The 9,812-nt window shown below is 39.7% G+C and overlaps 1 long non-coding RNA gene across 3 annotated transcripts; it reads left to right on the forward strand.

Moving 5' to 3' along the window:
- Nucleotides 1-6,244: 6,244 nt before the first annotated feature.
- Nucleotides 6,245-9,229, forward strand: LOC134168031 (uncharacterized). 3 transcript variants are annotated; one of them, XR_009966369.1, is made up of 3 exons: nt 6,245-8,085; nt 8,647-8,763; nt 8,859-9,229. It is a non-coding gene; the product is annotated as an uncharacterized LOC134168031 (long non-coding RNA). The 3 variants fall into 3 exon arrangements; XR_009966370.1 differs by having other exon boundaries at nt 8,647-8,759; XR_009966371.1 differs by having other exon boundaries at nt 8,647-8,752.
- Nucleotides 9,230-9,812: the final 583 nt, after the last annotated feature.

Here is a 9,812-nt window from a genome sequence, read left to right on the forward strand (position 1 = left end):
TTGATACAGAGCCCTTCAGCAGTGGGCAGAGATTAATAGCCTGGCAAGCATGCTCTTTTGTATGGGAAAATCACCAGTCTGGAGGTTTCTTTCCTGAAGGACCCCAAAATCCCCAGTCAATACTAAAGGTGGAATTCTTCCAACAACATGGTGTTGCCATCTTTGAATGTGAAGGAAAACCTTTTGTTTAAATGCCAAGCTCAGTAAGGGTTTAGGGACAGGCTGTCATTTCCAAGGTGGCTCTGAGTCAGAGTGGTAAGGCTTAAGCTCCCATCTTCAGAGAAGTTAGATTCAGAGCTCACATATAGAGGAGCAGAGGATCAAATCCCTTACTCTAAGGCATGATTCCTGCTTCAGAGAGGTATATTTGCCTTCTCTCCTTTTGGACAGGAGTCTTTGCATCTATGCACCTCTGGCCACGAGGTTCTGGAAGGAGTATGACAATCAGTTGATGGTGGAATTATGTATGTGTGTATTTATCCTTCTTATTTCCCCCGCCTCCTTAACTTTCTTCCCTCCAGGAAGGAATTTCAGATAGCTCTCTACATTCCCAACAAATTGGCACTGTAACCCTGTCCTGCCTTTTAACATTGCAAGTCTCATTACCCTTTGGAAACAGCTTGCTCTCAATTTGCTTTGTTCCAGTGCAATCAGTGCAGCCAGATGGAAACAGCTTTGAAATTTACCTTCTCAAATCTGAGCTTCGTATTTCTCCTTTGATGTTTCTTGTCAGGTTTTCCAGCTGTCCTTGTGTCTCTTGGCTTCCTGCAGCTCCCTCTCTCCAGGCTGTGCTTTGCCCAGACTTATGAGTCTCTGAGCACCCTAACTTGCAAAGGCATTTCTGTCACAGGGTGGCTGTCACTGGAGCACTAATTCACACTGCTGCCAACACCAGTATGTGTCACGCTCAGCGGCTGTATCAGAGCTGGACAGGCACTGTAAAAACCCCACAGAAATGTTCTGGTAAAGAAGCTGCAGGAAGTTATAGTTGTTTGAATACATTTGTTTGAATAGTTGTGGGAAGAACACATGATGAACAATGCTGTCCCAGCTAAGAAGCGACTAGGAGAGTGTGGACTTAAAGTCTACAAACTCTTGCATGGTTCAAGTATATCTGAAAATCACATCAGGCCTCCACATGTAGCAAACTTGACTACTGGCTCTGATTCAGACTTTTTGCTTTCTCTTTGGTTTTGGTATGCTTTTGTTAAGGGAACAGCTCTCAAAAGAACAGTTCTTTTGTTAATTTTGTTATTAAATTTGATCCATGTTTAGAAGATTCCATATAGACACTCAAAGGAAATCATTACTTCAATGTATGTAGCACATCAGGGTAAGAAGAGAATAGGTGGTATTCCAACTTGTTTATTAACATGTCAGAAAAGGCCTTGCTGCCCACTCGCTCATACACTGTTGCTGGGGACAGGGTGTTGCATAAACTACTTGTAAGACTGTTTCTCATATATATATGTATGTACAAAAGATATATATATATATCAGAAATATATAAGAAGGAAAATATATATAAGGAATATTATTAATATATATTTATATGTTATATTTATATTTTTATATATGTATATATACTTATATATTTATATATTAGATTTATATATATCATATGCATATCTATATATTTTATATACATATAAAAAATTATATATTAATATACTTGTCAGGGACCTGTTTCCACAACCTTGCATGCGATTCTTCCTTTATCCCATTTTTTTCTGCACAGTCAGCTGCCACAATTCATGTTCAAAAGGAAGTTCTCCAGGAACTTCCAGGATTGGGAAGGCAAACGAGACGTCTCCAGAATATCCTAATGAAGCCCACCAAATTTTATGGGACAACAAATGAATGTTAATAAAATATTAACCCTGCTGTTGCAAATCAGTGTTACATTTGTCAAAAGCTGCTCCAGAATCCGTTGCATAGTCTAAAAACTATATTAATATATAATCAGCCCAAGTAAAACAAACCAAATCCTTCTTCAAGGAAAGGAACCTGGATTTTAATCAACAAAAGCTGCTTCACTGGCTTCCACAACAGCTCAACATGAAAAGCTTCCAAAATTTTCTGACCCTCTACCTACACACACCTAATACCACCAGCAGAGTGCGAGAACCTGCTAAAACAGCTTCCTGTGGTGCTGAACTCACCGGTGTGAAATGCTGAAAGCGCAAACACAACCAAATTGCTATTTATCAAAGTCTAGCTTCCCTTTCTTGCACGGTCTTGTGGCAGATTTTTTTCTCTCCCTTAGATAATGTTGTTCTGTGCTACAACCTCCTCAACAAAGAGTAAATTTGGAACAGAAATCTGGATTGTCAAAACGAAAGCATGAAGAAGGGAAATTATTATTTTATCCCTACCTCCCTGCTTAGACTGTTGAGTACAAGCTGTGGTATTTGAATCTGGGACTGAGCATGTAGGCTGGAAATGGAAATATCCTGAATTGCTTTATATGCTTCCAGTTCTTTATCGTGATTTCGATCCAACTGGATTTCCACTGAAGCTATCGCAGTAGTGTCAGCAGAGTTCCCAGATCCTTCCAACCTCTTTTGTTTGTTTCTGTGTCTTCCCATGAAAGCCCTGGTGAAAAACGTGTGCTATTATTTGATAAAAGGCCTTTCTGGAAAACATAAAGCTCTCCATCCTCTTCACTAGGCTTTGGGCATGAATGATATCACCATAAGTGGCGGGTCTTGAAGAGACCCAGCTAAGTTAGTTTATGAAACTTCAGGACATGAAGCGCTAATTGCTCTGTCTGCAAAGTAGGATTGAATTTACTTCTAATATTTCTTGGCTCTCTTCATTGCCAGGCGTTCCCTGCTTGAAACCTTAGGACTGCTAAACATAACCTTTTACTGGCAAAGAGGAGAAAGAGGGATTGTTTTCCAGCATATTTGGATTGCAGTTATTTGCCTTTGTAGAATAAAAAGAAAAGGTGAAGGTTTTCACTTTCCCAGTTTTGATTCCCCTCTTACTAACCTCGGTAAAAATCATATGGAACCACAAAAAAACAGTTTAAAAAGTTGCTGTGGGAGAGGAATTGGTTCCTAAGCTTTAAATGGAATGGGCTAGAAAGGACAAGAAAAAAAAGCTGTGACCTTTGCTGGTTCTGATTTCTGTTACATATGTTGCTCATATTGAAATTTAATATGAAACCCAGTGGTCTGAAACAAAGCGTAGCCCGAAGTGACATCTCCACTTTGTATACCCCAGTATCAGGTAACCAGTGTAAGAATACTTTATGCTGCCTCTTAGAGGATAGGAATGCTTATCTGTGTTAAAATAATTGCTGAGTTTGTTCCTGCTGGCTCCTTTCAGGTCCCCGTAAGCAATCTCTGCTGAAACACACTTGAGGCAAAGAGCTTATACAGTAAGCTTTCTCCTTCTAAAGTCTAACACTGTATATAACATAGTCCACTCTAATTAGCTTTTGTAAACATGCATCCAGCAGACAAGTAAGCAATAAAAATAACCAGTGAGCAATGTAGCAATCCACTGCTTCAGGCACAACATTTTTAAGTATTTGCCCAAATGATGGCATTACAGTAATCCTGCACAGTATAAACTGCAATCGCCCTTTTCCTCTGTGCTCTAACCTAACGATGAGCCTTCCAGGTGACTCACTGTCAGCAAGATGTTCACTCATGAACTTTTGGGTAGAGAGACTCAGAGTGTGGACTTTCCAGCATGACATTATCGAGCTCTGAGGACATTTCCAAGCAAATATTTGGACTTCTTTGTGGGTGATCAGCCCAATGCTTCTCAGGCAGAAACATGCTTCCTCTGTCCTTTTTCCCCCTAGGAATCTCAGTCCTGTACATCTGGCCCAAAGTACTTCTATGTCAATCCTACTGTTTTTAGCTTAGACAGTGAGGTAGGTAGTCATCAAACTGCAGATTCAGAGGCAATTTTCTTCCCCAAGTTTGCGAATATTTGGCCTTGAGAGGAAAAACTGCAGAAAACTGCTCATTTATAAGCATTTAAATGTTCACAATGCTTAATCTTCTAGAATTATCTTAGACCTGTTGAGCAACGAGAAATCAAGTTTTCCACTTATGAACTAGCCCCAAGAAGACTACCCTCCTGTTTGAGGGTATACCTGAGGGTCAGATACAACATTTCTTTGCTTCTAAACTTAACTCAATTTTTAAGAACAAATTTAACAAAGCTGTTTTACAACTTTAAAGGTTTCACAGTATGTAGCACCCTCCAAGGCAGAACTGCTGCCCAAAGCACCTTGCTGCAGGAGAATCATCACAGCCAAAGGCCAAGAAAAGGACTGCAGTTTGCCTCTGGTTCAGTGACACTGGCAGTCCTCCCTTTAACGAAGATTGTAAGAGCCCATCCCAAATAAACTGAACTGAGGGAAAAAGGATAGGGAGGCAAAATCGAGGAGGTCATTAAATAAGACATTATATGTGGGAATGTTTGCATCCTTCTTGGAGCCTTTCCCTTTTTTATGGCAAAGAATAAAAAAAGATATCTCAGCTTGCTCATTACTAAAATTGTCTTTCAGAAAAGACATCCTTTAGCCTAGTTTGCTAATAAGTAGAAATATTGTCTTTTCTGAATTTTCAGACGTGTTCATAATTTAGAGAATTTCTCATTCCAGTTTCTAAGGTAACCGCAGTTCCAGTTCATTTACAATACCCCAGCTTGTCAGCACCTTTGAGGCAAGATCCCGTAGGGCAGCCTCTTTTAACTGGGCCTTACCTAAACTCTCCTGCACCTCTTAGCAGCTCTGACTCAAAGTGAGTTGCTGCTCTACTACTTTTGTCTGAGCTCTTCAACTCTCACGAAGTTATGAACGATTTATCCAGAAAAAAATAACTCAATAAGAAATGTGTCTTCAAAACAACAGCCACCCAATGTACCTACTTGCTGATCATCTGTCTTCCAACATGCTTACTGATTCAGACTTTATGCACTTTTAGGCCTATGAAGCATTTGCTCTTGTTAGTCCTAGTGAGGTTTTAAAAGACATCCCTGTTCCCAGTCAAGACTGCTATTTTAACAAATGGTCAAAACTTCCTTTGGTAAAAAGTTTGTGTGTCAGCTCCCCTGGAAAATGAGCTTTAAGCATCTTCCGCTTGAAGACAGTGTTACCTACCTCCCTACATGTTTTTTTTGTCTTGAAGGAAATATCTCATGCCTTATTTATCTGGGAATGCAGCTACAGAGAGAAACTTGAAGTTAAGAAACATTCCTAACATTTATGAAGTTAATTCAATCTTCTTTAAATACTCCATAGCTTGAAAGCATCTGTGACAAGTCGTTTTTGGCTTCCTTCATCCTTTTAACATCAACAGAGTCTGCCACACCCCCGAAGCCATCTGTGTATCTCGTGTAAAACTTCTACAAGGGCTTTTGTTTCTCTTGACCACCTACATCCCACAAATGGAAAGAATCACTTTTATTTTTCTCTCTTAAGCCCCCACAGTATCACCCCCACTTTGGGGGAAGAAAGTCAACAAGCCCATTTGGTTGCAGCCTTCAGAGAAGGGGTGCCTTCGCATCAACCTTATGCAATGGGAATGGTGAAGGGTGGGTAACAGAAGGGCATCAGTATCTGAAAATTAAAAGAATTGTGTGAACAGACTGCTACAGCAGGTGGGAGAAGTGGGGTCATGCTACTGGGCAGGACTAGAATGGAAACCAAATCACTGTATCAGGATGCCACTTTATGTATTTTAGCATTAAACTGAAGTAACCCTGAAAATGGAATTATGGTCTCCTTAAGACAGTAGTTTACATTCTCTGTGCTAGAGGTATGAGGAAACGAGTGATTCATTCATTTTTGATGAATCCCAGCTTTATTACACTGCCTTTTTTTTTTTATTCAGGAAATAATTCGGATCTGCATTGTCATGTAGAACTTGAACCAAAACTTTCTCTGAGGTTTTTAAAGGTTGCAAATACAATTCCCTTATAAACATCTGTGAGTTATTTCTGTACTTCAAGGACCCACTCAGCAGCAATTCGATAAGTCTAAAATGCATGAAAAATCTGTCCCTGAAGAGCCTTATACCAATTTGAAAACTCATAGAATTTAGTGCCAGTAAGAACCAGGCATATGTTTGGCCTCATGGTTTAAAACCCACTGGCATCAGCCAGGCCATTCCCACTAACCTCAATAGCTCTTTTCAAATTTTAGATAAGGCTGAGTAAAATAACTGAAAAAAAAAAAAAAAAAAAGATTTGTTCTTAGTTTTTTGTGAGTTTGACCATTATTGGTTCCGGATACTGAATTATTAAAAATAAAATTGGTGTGATTGTCATTGAGATATATATTCCCTGGTTCTCTGAGGTAAGATATTAAGACGTGTTTGAGGAATGACTAGATCCAAGGCAGAACGACCAACCACTTCTTTTTGTGCTTTGGGTTGCTAGGGATTGCGGTGGCTCCAGAGCCGGCCCTCCCTGGAGCATGGCAGCTGCTCAGCAGAGAAGCAGCCACTAGAGAGCATGACGAGACCACTAACCTCCCTGTGTTTGATCTAGATAAGGACTGGAACCAGGTCTTCAGAGGTAGAAGGCTACTGCTCTAAAACATCTTTATGACTGAGCCCTATACGCAAAGACAAAAAGCCAACGCAAATATGAATCTTCAAAGGCAAAATAAAAGAACATCGACCTTCAAGCTCAGTGTATTAAATGAAAGACAGCATGAACTATCTCATCTCTATTTGGCCTTTCATATGAAAATTATATATAAATGTCTTCATTATACATATATTTGAGCTCAGTGGAAAGTCTTCAGTATGGAGTGCATATAAATATTTATGTGTTGCTGGCAAACCTCTGAACATCACTGCTTTGTGGTTATTTCTTCTGTGTAAAGCAACCTAGGAAGACTAAAAAGGGGACATAAATGGAAGAAGATAGACATGCTTAGTATATTTAGAGGACAAAAGCAAAGCTAAATAGTGAACAAGATGTACAAACCAATTATTAAAATCATTCTATAGAAGTTTACAGTAACAAAAGGAGAAATGGGAAACCTCTGGAATGACATAGCTCTAAAGCTTTTACTTTTATGTTTCTATGATCATCTCTAAGTCAATATTAGGAAACTATCTGAAATGAGTTGGGGTTTGTAATTTACTTCCTGTTGGGGCAGTGATTCTTACTATGAAATAGGAGAACTTGGAAATTTGGCACATTATTCAAGGATCAAACAGAACAGGAAGAAAAGGAAGACATTTTCTTCACACTGTGAGAAGAGCTTTTTTTCCATCAGTGAGGATACAGACTACATGATGCTGATATGCTGAAGTTTTCTATGGGCTAAAAGCTTGACTGATTTTAGTAAAGGAAAAGGTGTCTCCAAGGATGGCTCTGTACTGAGGTGGGGGCCTGGCAACATGCACGGGTGGGCACTGGGATGGCCCCAGGTCTCTCTCATCAGAGCTGATGTGTCCTCAGCGAGTCAGTTTCATGGCACTGTTCCAACAAACTGCACCATGTAGAAAATGGTAAAGTAGGAAAGATGAAAAAACAAAAAAAAACCCCTCCAAACTGACCCCCCCCCAGTTGAATCCAAGTTAAATCCATAGTTTATGGTGGTGAAAGAGGTACATTTCCAAAGAACAACAAACTATTGCTGTGCTCAACCTGTATATATGACACCAAGAGTGTGTAGTGTTGCCTTCCTGTAAAAAACAGTGAATGTATTTCAGTAATCTTGCCTGGCAACTTATTTTCCCCCTGAGAACTCACCTATTCTGAATACCCATGTATTGTTTCTGTTCAATACTAAGTTTTAAACCTGTTGGCTCTCGGTATACATAAGTATAGGCTTTATACAACAAGCCTCCCACTCCATTCTAGATCCTGGGGACCAGGATACAGTGGTATGCATTGTAAACTTTCTCTGTTATTCCCATAGCATCGCTAAGCTTCTCCCCTGAAGGAACTTTTAGGCTATTCCCCAAATCACCAAGGCTCTCCAACATCCAAGCTACACAAGGAGCAATCATCTGATTCATACATATCTGTACTGAATGAGAAAGGTTAGAATTTGATCAACTTGAAGAATATTGAGTCAGGAGACAAGATTCTTATTGACAGGTACAATGAACTTTATTTCTATTGAGCACAATCAATTATAATCTGGTATGAGACTGTTTTAAGCATTAACCACAAAGTCCAGGGCAGGACCTCCACAGCCAATCAAACAAAGGACAAAACTGAAGTGCTCCTGTGGCCTCATGCCATGTGATGTTCTAGAAATCACGTCTGGATTCTTCAAATGGGATTAAATTTCTAGAATCATCTATTTATTTCCTTTTTTTTTTTTTAATGTAGTGGGTTAAGTGTTGAACCAGGCAAATGCTGGCTGCCAGGAAAAAGAAGGGATAGAAGGAACAGAACACTGAAGCAAAGGAAGGACAGATCAGTGTCTATCACAGGTAAGTGTGCACCCCTGGAAGAAAAAATATTCCCATTGATTGGTGCCATCCTACTTGCACACAGAAACATCGAATTGCAGAATCATAGTAGCATAGAATAATTTGGGTTGGAAGGGACCTTTATGGGTAATTTCGTAGAACTCTGCTGCATGAGCAGGGACATCTTCAACTAGATCAGTTTGCTCAGAGCCTACAGCTCCCTGTGCTACTTTTCCAGCAGATTTCAGGGTGCTTGAAGTCCCCCAGAAGAATGAGAACCTACGGGTGTAATGCCTTCCATAGCTGGAGTAACAAGGTTTCCTCATTAGGGTGGCCTTGATCAAGTGGTCCATAGTAGGTACCAACCACAATGTTCCCTTTGCTGCCTCAGCCTCTAATTCACTTTCATGAAAGTTGAAGGTCACTGCCTTTTATCCTTAGTTTCTACTGTAGGTCAGAGTCTTGGCCTGAATCAAATTCACAGTACACTACAGTACACTGACCTGCTTTGTTTGAACCTTGGAGCAATAAAATCATAGCATATCCTGGAATTGTTGTCCATCTGGAAATTCAAATCCACAGGAGAGATAAGGAGCCTGAAGCATTCAGACTGAAGTTCCTGTGACGCTCTCCAGCTGTCAAGGAAACTGATCAATGTTGGACCATGCTGGAACAATGTGTTTTGACATTTTCAAAGCATATTTTAGTTGCATGCTCTTTAAAGAACACATATACCTACACAGACACACATGTGTCTATTAATTACTGTTGGCTCAACCGAGGATGAAAACAAATGTGTAACTATTTAACTGTATCTTCTAACCAGTTTTAGTTGGGTTCTGTATAATTTCTGACAATTCTGTATAGTTTCTGACAATTTCTATGATAATTTCTTTGGGGTACAGCAATGAGAATAAATCATGATGGATCAGTACGGCTTCTCCTTTTGCTCCCCCCCCCCCGCCCCAGTTATCAACCATATATAAGCTGATCACTTAAGATTTACAAAGAGATGTCTATTTAATAGGCATTATTGCACCTCAAGAAACAAGGATGATTCTGTTTCATCCTGTGTCAACATGAGCACTATGTTTACTGAAGAGGCAGCCACAGAATTCTGGATAACAGTTTAAACACACCATGAGGATGTACAAAGTTTTAGAAAGATTCACAAATCTTGATCCCCATCAGTGCAAATTGTGATATCTGTATGCATTTGCCGGGTGCTATTGCATTTGATTATCATTATAAATTGTCTTCAAAAGGGCAATTGAAAAGTGGTTGTTTATTTCTTTTCAGGAGGGAGTGGAAGTTTGGAGGTGGGGTTAAGTTTGGAAACAAAATTTGTGCATAGCATCAAATCTTTTTGCTTGATATTTCACCTCTGGTTACTGTTCTAATAATAAT

This window comes from Pezoporus occidentalis, unplaced genomic scaffold, assembly GCF_034315485.1.
Source record: "Pezoporus occidentalis ecotype Australia unplaced genomic scaffold, CSIRO_AGI_Poc_V1 ctg3, whole genome shotgun sequence".
Taxonomy (NCBI): domain Eukaryota; kingdom Metazoa; phylum Chordata; class Aves; order Psittaciformes; family Psittacidae; genus Pezoporus; species Pezoporus occidentalis.